The 15,739-nt window shown below is 39.4% G+C and overlaps 1 protein-coding gene across 6 annotated transcripts in view; it reads left to right on the top strand.

Moving 5' to 3' along the window:
* Positions 1–15,739, top strand: part of Anks1b (ankyrin repeat and sterile alpha motif domain containing 1B) — a 1,085,844-nt gene that overhangs the window by 331,294 nt on the left and 738,811 nt on the right. The window lies entirely within an intron of this gene.

Below are 15,739 nucleotides of genomic sequence, written 5' to 3' on the forward strand. Positions count from 1 at the left end.
GAGGTGTGTCTCACACCCGGATTGGTTGTGCTTAGGTTATGCTTATTACCTCATTTGCATGCCTACATCTGATTGGTTAACTTCTCTCTCATCTGATTGGTTAATTTTGGTTAATTCTCAAAACCTCATCTTGGCAAAAGAACTTTACTGCCTATGTATGCGTGGTGGCCAGCAGAAGCCAGTGCCACCCTGCAACGGCACATGTGGCTTCCTACATAAGAGTTGATGCCTTCCAGGCAGCTTTGGTTGCTACTGTATGGAAAGATGCATCCTTCAAAGTTTGCCTGTGCACTTAACTGTGCATTGAGGCTACAGTGAAATCTCGGAATGCAACCTAGGGAAGCACTCCCAGCAGCAATCTGGCTTCATGGCATCGATGGTTTTCAATTAATGTTAGGTCATTGTGTATTTAGAAACCTCGTACTGTTGTCAAAGTATCCATGGCTCACCTGATACTGCTGCAACCCATGGTTAAGATTTGGTGCTGTCGGGTAAAGGTGAATTCATTCCCAGATATGAGTGTTCATTGCCCTGATTGCCATATCATCTGCTAGAGTCATCATTGGCCAATCTTTTTTTGGTAATTCATATGCATACTCATTATAATATACATACTAAAGAGCATGAATTTTTATAGAACCTTTGATTAATCCTTATCACAGTTTTCAGTTTTCTTGAGACCACGTCTGTACACTCATGATACAAAGTTTAATGGGAAGTTTATCCGAACTGGCAATCTGTTTTCCTTATGAGGTATGGTGTTATTTCTGTTTATATTCTTACCTTTCACAAATCACTGAATACTTAGGTGGGAACTTTGGTAATATATTTTCTTCTCTCTTACCAGTTCCACTCTCCCACTTTAAGTGTGATTCTTGCAGTCTCAGGTAAAGCAATCCTTTTATTTTCTCTTACTTTGTAATGCTTTGCTTCCTTAAGTTTTAATATGCAGTCTTTAGGCTTAGTAAAATACAGACTTCAGTAGGACTACGTTAGTGCCTAATCGTTGCCTAAGAAGTTATTTTATACAACCTTTTAGCTGAATTTTTAATGCATAAATCTTCTTTGTAAAGCCACAGCAGAGTAAGCAAGCATTTACATGGCCCAATTACCCAAGCAAATGTTGAAACCAAATGTCTCTGTGTCCACACAACTGGGATGGAAAATCTGCAAGCTGTTGGTAAATGTTGGTTATAGACACAAACAGAATAGCTTGGGTTTGATTTTCTGGCTGAACTCTCCACCCTTGGGAGCACAAGCTATTCGTGGTGTGATTCTCTACCTTTTTTTTTTTTTTTTTTTTTTTTACTATAGAGAAGGGGGAATTTATTTCTTTTAGAAACTCCAAGGAGGACAGAGAAAATACCAATACAATGGGCAAGCAAAGGACACTGTGCAGAAATTACTATCTGGGATTCAGGTTCCTCAGTGGACACTCTTACAGGTATTAGTTTTCCATCATCAGAATGTCTTACATCACTCAGCAAATTATCAGGGCATCAGAAAAACAATGTAAATAAGAAGCATCTGAAATACAGAATAATCTCTGTAGTACAGAAGACTAAGCATGAAAACGACTCCCCTCAAGCCATATTCCTGAAGGTGGGCATAGAAATAAGATAAGGGATATGGAAGAAAATTTCAATTGTTCCTTGTACAACCAAATTCCCTACCCTCCATATTGCATCTCTACTCATATTCTTTTTTTTAAAGCTTTTTTAAAATATTTTTTATTACGTATTTTCATCAATTACATTTCCAATGCTCTCCCAAAAGTCCCCCATACCCTCCCCCCCACTTCCCTACCCACCCGTTCCCATTTTTTTGGCCCTGGAGTTCCCCTGTACTGGGGCATATAAAGTTTGTGTGTCCAATGGGCCTCTCTTTCCAGTGATGGCCAACTAGGCCATCTTTTGATACATATGCAGCTATAGTCAAGAGCTCCGGGGTACTGGTTAGTTCAGAATGTTGTTCCACCTATAGGGTTGCAGATCCCTTTAGCTCCATGGGTACTTTCTCTAGCTCCTCCATTGGGAGCCCTGTGATCCATCCAATAGCTGACTGTGAGCATCCACTTCTGTGTTTGCTAGGCCCCGGCCTAGTCTCACAAGAGACAGCTATATCTGGGACCTTTCAGCAAAATCTTGCTATTGTATGCAATGGTGTCAGCGTTTGGAAGCTGATTATGGGATGGATCCCTGGATATGACAGTCTCTAGATGGTCCATTCTTTTGTCACAGCTCCAAACTTTGTCTCTGTAACTCCTTCCATGGGTGTTTTGTTCCCAATTCTAAGAAGGGGCACAGTGTCCACACTTTGGTCTTCATTCTTCTTGAGTTTCATGCGTTTAGCAAATTGTATCTTATATCTTGGGTATCCTAAGTTTTGGGCTAATATCCACTTATCAGTGAGTACATATTGTGTGAGTTCCTTTGTGATTGTGTTACCTCACTCAGGATGATGCCCTCCAGGTCCATCCATTTGGCTATGAATTTCATAAATTCATTCTTTTAAATAGCTGAGTAGTACTCCATTGTGTAAATGTACCACATTTTCTGTATCCATTCCTCTGTTGAGGGGCATCTGGGTTCTTTCCAGCTTCTGGCTATTATAAATAAGGCTGCTATGAACATAGTGGAGCATGTGTCCTTCTTACCTGTTGGGATATTTTCTGGATATATCCCCAACAGGCCCCAGACATCTGGCCACCTTCCTGGCCAGAGGAAAGGGGTCCAAGCGGAGAGGGAGTGCTTTGCCTGAGCATCGTCAGCAGACATCTTGGTTCCAGGACCCTGCCGAGTGTATTCTGCACAGGTGAGAGTACGGAATACAGAAGCTAAAAGCTTCTGGGACAGGGAGGAGCCACAGAGCTTCTAAGGCAGCCCCCTTTTCGGGCCCCAGACAGCTTGCCACTTTCCGGGCCAGAGGTTAGGGATCTGACCGGCCCGGGAATGCTTTGCCTGAGCATCGGCAGCAGACATCTTGGTTCCGGGTTCTGCCAAGTGTATTCTCTCCCATTTGTGAGGGAGACTTGGGACATGATGTTCCACAGATAACCAAGAGTTTAACAGAGTATTCTAAAGAAGGGGTATTCTTCTACACAATGATGTTGTATGGTAGTTCTAAAATTATTACCTTAAATTAATTATAAAATCTAATAGGGAGGTGATTTTTGGTGTCAATGGAGTTATAATTTGCAGGTTGAAGCATTCATAGTCATGGCTTAAGAGAGAAACTCTTTTTGTTGATATCAGGCTTGTATAATGCTTTACATTCCTGTAATAACTGGATTATGGTTGGTTTTATATTTTATGTTTTTAAAGGAGGGTTCTGGATTTTCTTTTTTATTTATTTATTTACTTATTCATTTATTAAGTATACATCATACAGCTTTCTGTATGTATGCCTGCAGGCCAGAAGAGGGCACTAGATCCCATTATAGATGATTGTGAGCCACCATGTGGTTGCTGGGAATTGAACTCAGGACCTCTGGAAGAGCAGACAGTGCTCTTAACCTCTCCAGCCTGGGTTTGATATTTTGAAATTGAGGTTTGTTTGTTTGTTTTTTTATTTTGTGAAGAAGTTCTTTTTTTGAATTCTAAAACGGTTTTATTCCCTTTTAATTTCTTGGGGTTATTCTGGTGAGTATGACCATATTCTTCAGAAGCAAAAGACAGCTCAAGCATGGGCACTGCTTAGGCATTGTTGCATTTAGGAATACTTAGCCAGGCGTGGTGGTGCACGCCTTTAATCCTAGCACTTGGGAGGCAGAGGCAGGCGAATTTCTGAGTTCAAGGCCAGCCTGGTCTATAGAGTGAGTTCCAGGACAGCCAGAGCTATACAGAGACACCCTGTTTCAGAAAAAAAAAAAAAAAAAAAAAAAAAAAAGAAAGAAAGAAAGAAAGAAAGAAAGGAAGGAAGGAAGGAAGGAAGGAAGGAAGGAAGGAAGGAAGAAAGGAAGAAAGGAAGAAAGAAAGAAAAGGAATACTTACCAGAGTGTTACATTTTACAACAAACTCTGTGCTTTGTTTCAGGATGGCTGTTTGACTAAGTGGAGCTTCCTTTAGCAATGAGTGAAATACTGAGTTTCTGTCTCTTTATTCATATGTTCATCAAGAGCTAACAAATGTTTATGGGGTATTTAAAGATAAAATATATGTATACCAATAACCCATTTTCTAAAGCATAGGACCCAAAACTTGTAAGAATGAGTAGACAGTCCTTTACTGTTCTATAGATTATGCATAGATCCTTTCCAATGACATCATTCCTGAAAATTAACAAGTCCATAGTTTTGACTTGTTAAAAGATTAGTTTCAAACTACAAAATGTGACATGACATTTAAAAAGCCATCCTCCTCCTATCAAATGCTTGGAATAAATAAGCCTGAAGTGCCACATTTTTTACTTAAATGTAAAATACAGTACATTATTCAAACCCATAATTCAGTGATTATTTGTTCTTTATTATTCTTTTATGTGGAGTATTTATACATAAACACTTAAATGTATTTGAATAGGGACATTTGATTAAGGTACTTAATATTTTAAATAATTTGATTTGCCCATCAATTATAAAATGATGCTATGCATGGCCCAATTTGTGGTGTTTCCTGTATAAGAGAAAAGCTTTAATACAGAAACAACATGTTGTTGTAGGGTTAACTAGAAAGTGAAGTTAAGCAGTTGAAGTTCCAGGCAAATATAGAATCTGGACCAGAAAGAGATGAATCTGGTTTTGAATACAGGAAGGTAGAGGGAGCTTGCGTTACCAGAGCAAGTGTGGGTAGGAGGAAGACCAATGACGTGGTGGTTGGAATGAGATGGGTTGCCATAGGTTCATATGGTTGAATGCTCCGTTCCCAGTTTGATGGAACTGTTTGGGAAGGATGAAGAGGTGTGGCCTTGCTGAGGGATTCATGTCATTGGGTGCAGCCGTTGAAGGTCAAAAACACTCATGCCTTTCCTGGTCTCCCTCTCTCTGCCTCATGGTTATAGATCAAGATGTGAGCTTTTAGCTATTTAATCTCAGGAATTCTGACCTTCTGAATTAAACACTTTCTTTTTACGAGTTGTTTTTTATAGTGGTGTTTTATCACAGCCATAGAAATGCGGCTAAGGCAGAAGTTGGTGCTCAGAATGAGGCATTATTGTGACTAGCCTGGTCATGATGTTGTTTTGGATGGATGGGGAAGACTTTGAGACTTTGGACTAGGAGAGAGTTAAATCCTGTAACTGAAGCTTAATGGATTATCCGAGTAGGACATTGGAAGGCAATGGTGCTGAGAGCAATGGTCGCTATAGCAATTCAGATCAAGAGATTTCAACAGGGAGCAATGTTAGCACCTGGGCTAGAGACCATTCTTGGGATATTTTAACAAAGAATAGTGCTGTTTTCTGCCCATGACCTAATAATCTGCTAATTGAAAAGCTTTGGGTTAATATCCTTGGTAGAGATTCCAAAACAACCTAATATTGACTCTGTTGCATGGCTACTATGAAACACTCCGTGCAGGTCTACAGAGCAATAGAGCAAGTAGAGAAAAGGAATACAAAATATACAGACTGAAGTAAAAAGGGCATCAGGAAATTTAATGTTGGAGCCAAGAGTTGCACTGAATGAGATGGGAAGAAGGCATATTCTGAGGTAGAAAAAAAGGGAGGGATGTTCTCTGGGAAAGACCCCACCCAGCCCAGCTTTTGTCACTTCTGCAAATGCAATTCAGTGGGGACAGGCTCTATATCAGGTAGGCAGATAAAACTTGAAAGTGTTTCTCACATGGTTCCAGCTTTAGAATTATAAAGGATACCTTAGTGAGGGGATTGTAAAATCTCCCTCTACAGCTAAGAAAAGCCACCAAGGATGGACTTATAGCAGGGGAGTCTCTGCATGGAGGCCCCGAGAGGCTATTGTGTAAAGCTGTAAAAATGAAGCCTGGAGTTGTGTTAGAGACCCCAAGACACTGGGGATGCCAGAGCTGTGAGATATCTGTCGAGAAGAGCTGCCTACAGGAGGGAGTGGAACCAGGGTGCTTGAGAGACAGAAGTGTGTTGCAAACAGCGAAGCCAGAAGGGTTCAGCCATGCATGCCCTTTGACATTAGACATGGAACTGTAGGGTCTGGAATTGTTCTGCTGGATTTCTGCCTTGCTTTAGTCTAGTATTTCCTCACAGTGTCTTCATTTCCCCCATTTGGAATGGTAATTTATATTCTGCCACACTGTATGTTGAAAGTATCTTTTTTTTTTTTAAATAGGGGGTTACAATTAAGAGAGGGCCTTGAGTCTGTAAAGAGACTATCTATCTTTAAACTGTGTTGAGACTGTAGAAACCACAGAGGCTTTTGCAGTTGGACTCAATGCATTTTTGCCTTATGATTTGGCCATGAGCCTGAGGTGGCCGGAGTGGGTTGAATGAGAATGACTTTCATAGGCTCATATATTTTTTTAATACTTAACCCCTAGTTGATAGAACTTGTTGGGAAAGATTAGGACATATGTCCTTGATGGAGGAAGTGTGTCACTAAGGGTGGGATTTGAGGTTTCAAAAGATTCAAGGCCACCCCCAGTATCTCTTTACCTTGTGGTTGTGGATTAAGATGTGAGTACACAACTGTTCGTTTGCTCCGTCACGATGCAAACTCTCTGAAACCATAAATCCAAAGTAATTGCTTTCTTTTATGAGTTGCCTTTATCACAGCAATAGGAAACTAAGATGGATAACACATGGGGAATTCTTAATTTGACATCTCAAACATTACTTGACTTACCTAGTAGTTGCTTACAGATACACAACCATAAGGATTCAGTGTTGTTGGTGTTTATTAAAGCCAACATATTTTCTTTTTTTTTTTTACTCTCTATAAAACTGAACACCCTCATGTAGCTTCCTAAATCGCATTGACTCTAAAGAATGCAAAGCATTTTCAAAAGTCTGAAGATGTTTCAAAATGTCTGTCCCATTCACTCACTTTCCTTAGTCAGTGACACAGGCTCCATTCCTTTCTCAAATTTACAAACCAGTTACTTCCCCTGAGGAAGAGAGGGACAGAGGGACCATACACTCTCAAGAACATCAGCCCCAATGTAGTCACCCTATCAAGTAGGGCAGGTCTCCTTTGGTCAATCACAGCAACTCTAAACATTTGTCTCCCCACCTTTACCCCAGTCTAGCATTGTTTGTTGAAATTGATGATGTTCTTTGTCTTTTGAATATTTATCTAGAACATCGATTGACTTTCAAATTCACTGGCATCTCCTGGGTTTCTATACTTAATTGTAAACATGATTTACATTTGAATATTCAATTTTTACTTATTGCTTCTCTGTCCCTCCACCAAAAAAAAGAGTGGGATATTTCTGCTCTCATTTCAAAAAATTCATCTGATCTCTCTCTTCTTAGGCAATTTTCTTAGTTAGGGTTTTATTGCCATGAAGAGACACCATGACCATGGCAACTTTTATAAAGGAAAACTGGGGCTGTCCTACAGTTTGGAGGTCTAGTTCATTATCATCATGGCAGGAGGCATGGAGGGACACAGGCAGACATAGTGCTGGAGAAGGAGCATAGAGTTCTTCTACATCTTGATTTCTAGGCAGCAGAAAGAAACTGTGTGCCACACTAGGTTTGAGCAGAGGAGACCTCAAATTTCACCTGTACAGTGACACACTACCTCTAAAAAGGCCACACCTCCTCCAACAAGGCCATACCTATAGTACCACTTCCTATGGGCTTGTGGAGGCCATTTTTATTCAGACCACCTCAGCAATGCCCTCTGATCTTTTAGCTTCAAGGTTGTTTCACAGAAAACACTTTCCCATACTGTTAGTGAGTTACATCCATTTCCCTTTATTTCACAAGTAGATCATCTGGATTTTTGTTGAGGAGTCCTACTGAGATGATTTCTCTTTGGTTCTGCTTAGTGTTGGGCATGGTTTCAATTGCATTTATTTGCTTCATTAAGATTATTCTTGGTATTTCACTATTTACAATTTCACCTGGGTATGCAAATTTCTTCACAACCATACCAGAAATAAAAGTCAAAGTTGCATATTTTTGAAACTGTTTCATCACCTTCTTCAGGCAGCATTTAGATCCATAGACCTTTTTTTTTTTTTTTTTGCCTAAATAGAACATATACATATGGCTCTTAAAAGGTTGAACAAAATAAAAGAGAATATTATCTTGTTTTCCATTATTAACCCTTGAATGTGTAAGCATTACTTCAAGAGATACAGTGTGTATTCATGTTTTATTACAAATGATACTTGTTTTTATTTGTTTGAGATAGAAGTTCATGAACAGTCCAGGTTAGACTAAAGTCACTGCCACCCTGGTTTAGCCTCCTGAGGCCTGGGATTGCTATCCTGTGACATCATTCCTACCTTGCTACCTCTATAGTATTTTATAGAAGTATTTTATAGTATTGCATTTTAAAATGGGTGAGTCATAATACTGACTTCATCTGTGGACCACTTAGGCACTAAGGCACCATACTAAGTATCTTATGTGATATATCTCATTTTCCACCAAAAATTCTCATTCAAATAGCCTGCTATTTGTAAAACACAGGTCTCTGTGTTCATCATTGGAGTTTTTGATTTAAGGAAAATTTCCTTATACATCCCGAGTTTTCATTGTTTCCATGAGACCCACTTGGATTTTATGTGGCTTGACCTGCAGACCCCATTATAATACATTGCCTTTTCTTGTGAATGATATTTAGCATTCCTTTCAATCCAAAGTCCACTCCTTTAATAGAAACCCTGATTTGGTGCTCATTATTATTTTTTTGATATTTTTTATTAGATATTTTCTTTATTTACATTTCAAATGCTATCCCAAAAGTGCCCTATACACTCCCCACGCCCTGCTCCCCTACTCACCCACTCCCACTTCTTGGCCCTGGCATTCCCCTGTACTGAGGCATATAAAGTTTGCAAGACCAAGAGGCCTCTCTTCCCAATGATGGCCGACTAGGCCATCTTCTGCTACATATGCAGCTAGAGATACGAGCTCTGGGGGTACAGGTTAGTTCATATTGTTGTCCCACCTATAAGGTTGCAGACCCCTTCAGCTCCTTGGGTGCTTTCTCTACCATTGGGGGCTCTGTGTTCCATCCTATAGATGACGGTGAGCATCTACTTCTGTATTTGCCAGGCACTGGCATAGCCTCGCTGGAGACAGCTATATCAGGGTCCTTTCAACAAAATCTTGCTGGTATATGCAATAGTGTCTGGGTTTTGTGACCGATTATGGGATGGATCCCTGGGTGGGGTAGTCTCTGGATGGTCCATCCTTTCATCTCAGCTCCAAACTTTGTCTCTGTAACTCCTTCCATGGGTGTTTTGTTCCCAGTTCTAAGAAGGGACAAAGTGTCCACACTTTGGTCTTCATTCTTCTTGAGTTTCATGTGTTTTGCAAATTGTTATCTTGGGTATTCTAAGTTTCTGGGCTAATATCCACGTATCAGTGAGTACATATCATGTGAGTTCTTTCATTATTGGGTTACCTCACTCAGGATGATGCCCTCCAGGTCCATCCATTTGCCTAGGAATTTCATAAATTCATTCTTTTTAATAGCTGAGTAGTACTCCATTGTGTAAATGTACCACATTTTCTGCATCCTTTCCTCTAAGAGGGACATCTTGGTTCTTTCCAACTTGTGGCTATTATAAATAAGGCTGCTATGAACATAGTTGAGTATGTGTCCTTCTTACCAGTTGGAACATCTTCTGGATATATGCCCAGGAGAGGTATTGTTGGATCCTCCAGTAGTACTATGTCCATTTTTCTGAGGAACCGCCAGACTGATTTCCAGAGTGGTTGTACAAGCTTGCAATCCCACCAACAATGGAGGAGTGTTCCTCTTTCTCCACATCCTTGCCAGCATCTGCTGTCACCTGAACTTTTGATCTTAGCCATTCTGAGTGGTGTGAGGTGGAATCTCAAGGTTGTTTTGATTTGCATTTCCCTGATGATTAAGGATTTTTTCAGGTGCTTCTAGGCCCTTTGGTATTCCTCATTTGAGAATTCTTTGTTTAGCTCTGTACCCCGTTTTTAATGGGGTTATTTGGATTTCTGGAGTCCAGCTTCTTGAGCTCTTTGTATATATTGGATATTAGTCCTGTATCAGATTTAGGATTGGTAAAAATACCTTTCCAATCTGTTGGTGGCCTTTTTGTCTTATTGACAGTGTCTTTTGCCTTACAGAAGCTTTGCAATTTCATGAGGTCCCATTTGTCAATTCTTGATCTTTCAGCACAAGCCATTGCTGTTTTGTTTAGGAAATTTTCCCCAGTGCCCATATCTTCGAGGCTTTTCCCCACTTTCTCCTCTATAAATTTTAGTGTCTCTGGTTTTATGTAGAGTCCTTTGATCTAGTTAGAATTGAGCATTGTACAAGGAGATAAGAATGGATCAATTTGCATTCTTCTACATGATAACCACCAGTTGTGCCAGCACCATTTGTTGAAAATGCTGTCTTTTTTCCACTGGATGGTTATAGCTCCCTTGTAAAAGATCAAGTGACCATAGGTGTGTGGATTCATTTCTGGATCTTCAATTCTATTCCATTGATCTACCTGTCTGTTGTTGTACCAGTATCATGTGGTTTTTATCACAATTGCTCTGTAGTACAGCTTAATATCAGGCATGGTGATTCCACCAGAGGTTCTTTTATCCTTGAGAAGAGTTTTTGCTATTCTAGGTTTTTTGTTATTCCAGATGAATTTGCAAATTGCCCTTTCTAACTCAGTGAAGAATTGAGTTGGAATTTTGATGCAGATTGCATTGAATCTGTAGATTGCTTTAGGCAGGATAGCCATTTTGACTATATTAATTCTGCCAATTCATGAGCATCAAAGATCTTTCCATCTTCTGAGATCTTCTTCAACTTCTTTCTTCAGAGACTTGAAGTTCTTATCATACAGATCTTTTACTTCCTTAGTTAGAGTCACACCAAGGTATTTTATATTATTTGTGACTATTGTGAAGGGTGTTGTTTTCCTAATTTCTTTTTCAGCCCATTTATCCTTTGTGTAGAGAAAGGCCATTGATGTGAGTTAATTTTCTATCCAGCTACTGCACTGAAGCTGTTTATCAGGTTTAGGAGTTCTCTGGTGGAATTTTTAGGGTCACTCATATATACTATCATATTATCTGCAAATGTGATATTTTGACTTCTTCCTTTCCAATTTGTATCCCCTTGTTCTCCTTTTGTAGTTGAATTGCTCTGGCTATGACTTCAAGTACTATATTGAACAGGTAGGGAGAAAGTGGGCAGCCTTATCTAGTCCCTGATTTTAGTGGGATTGCTTTGAGTTTCTCTCCATTTAGTTTGATGTTGGCTACTGGTTTGTTGTAAATTGCTTTTATTATGTTTAGGTATGGACCTTGAATTCCTGATCTTTCCAAGACTTTTATCACGAATGGGTGTTGGATTTTGTCAAATGCTTTCTCAGCATCTAATGAGATGATCATGTGGTTTTTGTCTTTGAGTTTGTTTATATAGTGGATTACATTGATGGATTTCCATATATTAAACCATCCTTGCATCCCTGGGATGAAGTCTACTTGGACATGATGGATGATCATTTTGATGTGTTCTTGGATTCGGTTAGCGAGAATTTTATTGAATATTTTTGAATTGATATTCATAAGAGAAATTGGTCTGAAGTTCTTTTTCTTTGTTGGGTCTTTGTGTGGTTTAGGTATCAGAGTAATTGTGGCTTCATAGAGTGATTTGGGTAGAGTACCTTCTGTTTCCATTTTGTGGAATAGTTTGAGGAGAGTTGGAATTAGATCTTATTTGAAGGTCTGATAGAACTCTGCACTAAACCCATTTGGTCCTGGGCTTTTTTTTAGTTGGGAGACTATTAATGACTGCTTCTATTTCTTTAGGGGATATAGGACTGTTTAGATCGTTAATCTGATCCTGATATAACGTTGGTATCTGGTATCTGTCTAGGAAGTTGTCCATTTCATCCAGGTTTTCCAGTTTTGTTGAGTATCGCCTTTTGTAGAAGGATCTGATGGTGTTTTGGATTTCTTCAGGATCTGTTTTTATGTCTCCTTTTTCATTTCTGATTTTGTTAATTAGAATACTGTCCCTGTGCACTCTAGTTAGTCTGTGTAAGGGTTTATCTATCTTGTTGATTTTCTCAAAGCACCAGCTCCTGGTGCTTCTTTGAATAGTTCTTTTTGTTTCCACTTGGTTGATTTCAGCCCTGACTTTGATTATTTCCTACCATCTACTCCTCTTGGGTGAATTTGCTTCCTTTAGTTCTAGAGCTTCTAGGTGTGCTGTCAGGCTGCTAGTGTATGCTCTCTCTAGTTTCTTTTTGGAGGTACTCAGGGCTATAATTTCTCCTCTTAGGACTGCCTTCATTGTGTCCCATAAATTTGGGTGTGTTCTGGCTTCATTTTCATTAAACTCTAAAAAGTCTTTAATTTCTTTCTTTATTTCTTCCTTGACCAAGGTATCATTGAGTAGAGTGTTGTTCAGTTTCCACGTGAATGTTGGCTTTCTATTATTTATGCTGTTATTGAAGATCAGCCTTAGTCTGTGGTGATCTGATGGATGCATGGGATAATTTCATTATTTTTGTATCTGTTGAGGCCTGTTTTGTGACCAACCATATGGTCAATTTTGGAGGAGGTACCATGTGGTGCTGAGAAGAAGGTATATCCTTTTGTTTTAGGATAAAATGTTCTGTAGATATCTATTAAATCAATTTGTTTCATAACTTCTGCTAGTGTCCATGTGTCTCTGTTTAGTTTCTGTTTCCAGGATTTGTCCATTGGTGAGAGTAGGGTGTTGAAGTCTCCCACTATTATTGTGTGAGGTGCAATGTGTGCTATGAGCTTTACTAAAGTTTCTTTAATGAATGTGGCTGCATTTGGAGCATAGATATTCAGAATTGAGAATTCATCTAGGTTGATTTTACCTTTGATGAGTATGAAGTGCCCCTCCTTGTCTTTTTTGATAACTTTGGGTTGAACGTCAATTTTATTCGATATTAGAATGGCTACTCCAGCTTGTTTTTTCAGACCATTTGCTTGGAAAATTGTTTTCAAGCTTTTCACTCTGAGGTGGTGTCTGTTTTTTTCCCTGAGGTGGGTTTCCTGTAAGCAGCAAAATGTTGGGTCCTGTTTGTGTAACCAGTCTATTAGTCTATGTCTTTTTATTGGGGAATTGAGTCCATTGATGTTAAGAGAAATTAAAGAAAAGTAATTGTTGCTTCCTGTTATTTTTGTTGTTAAAGTTGGGATTCTCTTCTTGTGGCTGTCTTCTTTTAGGTTTGTTGAAGGATTACTTTCTTGCTTTTTCTAGGGTGTAGTTTCCATCCTAATGTTGGTGTTTTCCCTTTATTATTCTTTGAAAGACTGGATTCATGGAAAGAAATTGTGTGAATTTGGTTTTGTCATGGAATACTTTGGTTTCTCCATCTATGATAATTGATAGTTTTGTTGGGTATAGTAGCTTGGGCTGGCATTTGTGTTCTCTTAGGGTCTGTATAACATCTGTTCAGGATCTTCTGACTTTCATAGTCTTTGGTGAAAAGTCTGGTGTAATACTAATAGGCCTGCCTTTATATGTTACTTGACCTTTTTCCCTTACTGCTTTTAGTATTCTAGCTTTATTTAGTGCATTTGTTGTTCTGATTATTATGTGTCGGGAGGAATTTCTTTTCTGGTCCAGTCTATTTGGAGTTCTGTAGGCTTCTTGTATGTTCATGGGCATCTCTTTCTTTAGGTTTGGGAAGTTTTCTTCTATAATTTTGTTGAAGATATTTGTTGGCCCTTTTAGTTGAAAATCTTCATTCTCGTCTACTCCTCTTATCCGTAGGTTTGGTCTTTTCATTTTGTCCTGGATTTCCTGGATGTTTTGAGTTAGGATCTTTTTGCATTTTGCATTTTCTTTGATTGTTGTGCCCATGTTCTCTGTGTAATCTTCTGCACCTGAGATTCTCTCTTTCATCTCTTGTATTCTATTGCTGATGCTCAAATCTATGGTTCCTGACTTCTTTCCTAGGTTTTCTATCTCTAGTGTTATCCCACTTTGGATTTTCTTTATTGTGTCTACTTCCCTTTTTAGGTCTTGGATGGTTTTGTTCAATTCCATCACCTGTTTGATTGTGTTTTCCTGTAATTCTTTAAGGGATTTTTGTGTTTCCTGTTTAAGGACTTCTACCTGTTTAGCAGTGTTTTCCTGTGATTCTTTAAGGACTTCTACCTGTTTAGCAGTGTTATCTTGTATTAATGCCTGTCTTAAGGTCCTCTACCAGCATCCTGAGGTATGATTTTGAATCTAAATCTTGCTTTTCGGGTGTATTGGGGTTTCCATGACTGGCTGAGGTGGGAGTGTTGGGTTCTGATGATGGTGAGCAGTTTTGGTTTCTTTTGGTAAGATTCTTACGTTTGCCTTTTGCCATCTGGTAATCTCTGCTGTTAGTTGTTATAGTTGTCTCTGGCTGGAGCCTGTTCCTCCTATGATTCTGTTAGCCTCTGCCAGTGCCCTGGGAGTCCATCTCTCTTCTGAGTCTCAGTGGTCAGAGTACTCTTCAGGCAAGCTCTCCTCTTGCAGGGAAGGTGCACAGAGGTCTGGCATTCAGACCTACCTCCTGGCTGAAGATGAAGCCTGGAAATAGGGCCTGTCCCAGAAGATGGGTTGCCTCTGCAGCCTGAGCGCTCATCTGCACAGACTGGTCTCTGAGGGACCCAAGACATAAGATGGCTCCCTCACCTGCTCTGGGGATCAGAGCCCTCCCAGGTGGCCACCTCTTCTCTGGCAGGGAAGGTGCCCGGATGTCTGCAGCCCAAAACAGGGCCTGTCCCAAAAGCTGTGTTGCTTCAGCAGTCTGCACTCTCACCTGTGGTGCACATTCTTAAAACTGCATTTTTAATTTTTATTTTTAGGTTTAATTGCAGAAAAATTTCTTTCCAGGAGAAATTGTGGGTTACATAATATGTTGATTTAAGTTTTACATGTGTGATTTTGTGACAAGCAGAGATAATCCCCTCTCCTGATAATCCTGAGTCATTAATTTCTTTCCACAGATAAAATTTCAGACACTAAAGATGATCAGTCAAGTATTTTACTTTGAAGGTTTTTTATCAATAGGACTTTGTGGTACATGTTCTCTCTTCTGTATTAGTCTCTCCCCTGTATTAGTTTCCTGTGGCTCCTGTAACTGCCTGTTTAAACCACAGGCATTTTATCATATGGCAATTCTCGAAGCTCAAAACAGGAAACTAAGGTGTTGACAGCAGTCATTGAATTAAAAGGATCATCCTAATTTTAAAAAGAATCTTCACTTTAACGAACTACACACACCTGCAATGCTCCTCTTGCCAAATAAGGTTGTATTCAAAGATGCTGGGGCTTCTAGCTCTGATCTGGGCAATTTGGGGCTGATATACAGTCAGATGCAAGTCACACTCAAAGCCCCATTCCTAGGAAGAACCCACCTGGGTTTCTCAGCAGGTTGCCAGTGAGATTTCTACTTTGGTTTCAAATGTTTAGATTGAAACCTTCCATTCTGAATGGTCAATCAGAAAGAAGATTTGCAATGGACCTAGTTCCCTGCATATTGAGAACTTCTAATGTATATCCTAATACACATTTACAATCAATGTTTGATTTTGATTAGATCTGATTATAGCTTTTTTTAAAAGGCTTTTCTTCTTCTTCTCTTTCTTTCTTCCTTTCTTTCTTTCTTTCTTTCTTTCTTTCTTT

The sequence above is a fragment of the Mus caroli genome, unplaced genomic scaffold (assembly GCF_978045245.1).
Source record: "Mus caroli unplaced genomic scaffold, Mus_caroli_1 scaffold_9, whole genome shotgun sequence".
In the NCBI taxonomy this organism is placed as follows: domain Eukaryota; kingdom Metazoa; phylum Chordata; class Mammalia; order Rodentia; family Muridae; genus Mus; species Mus caroli.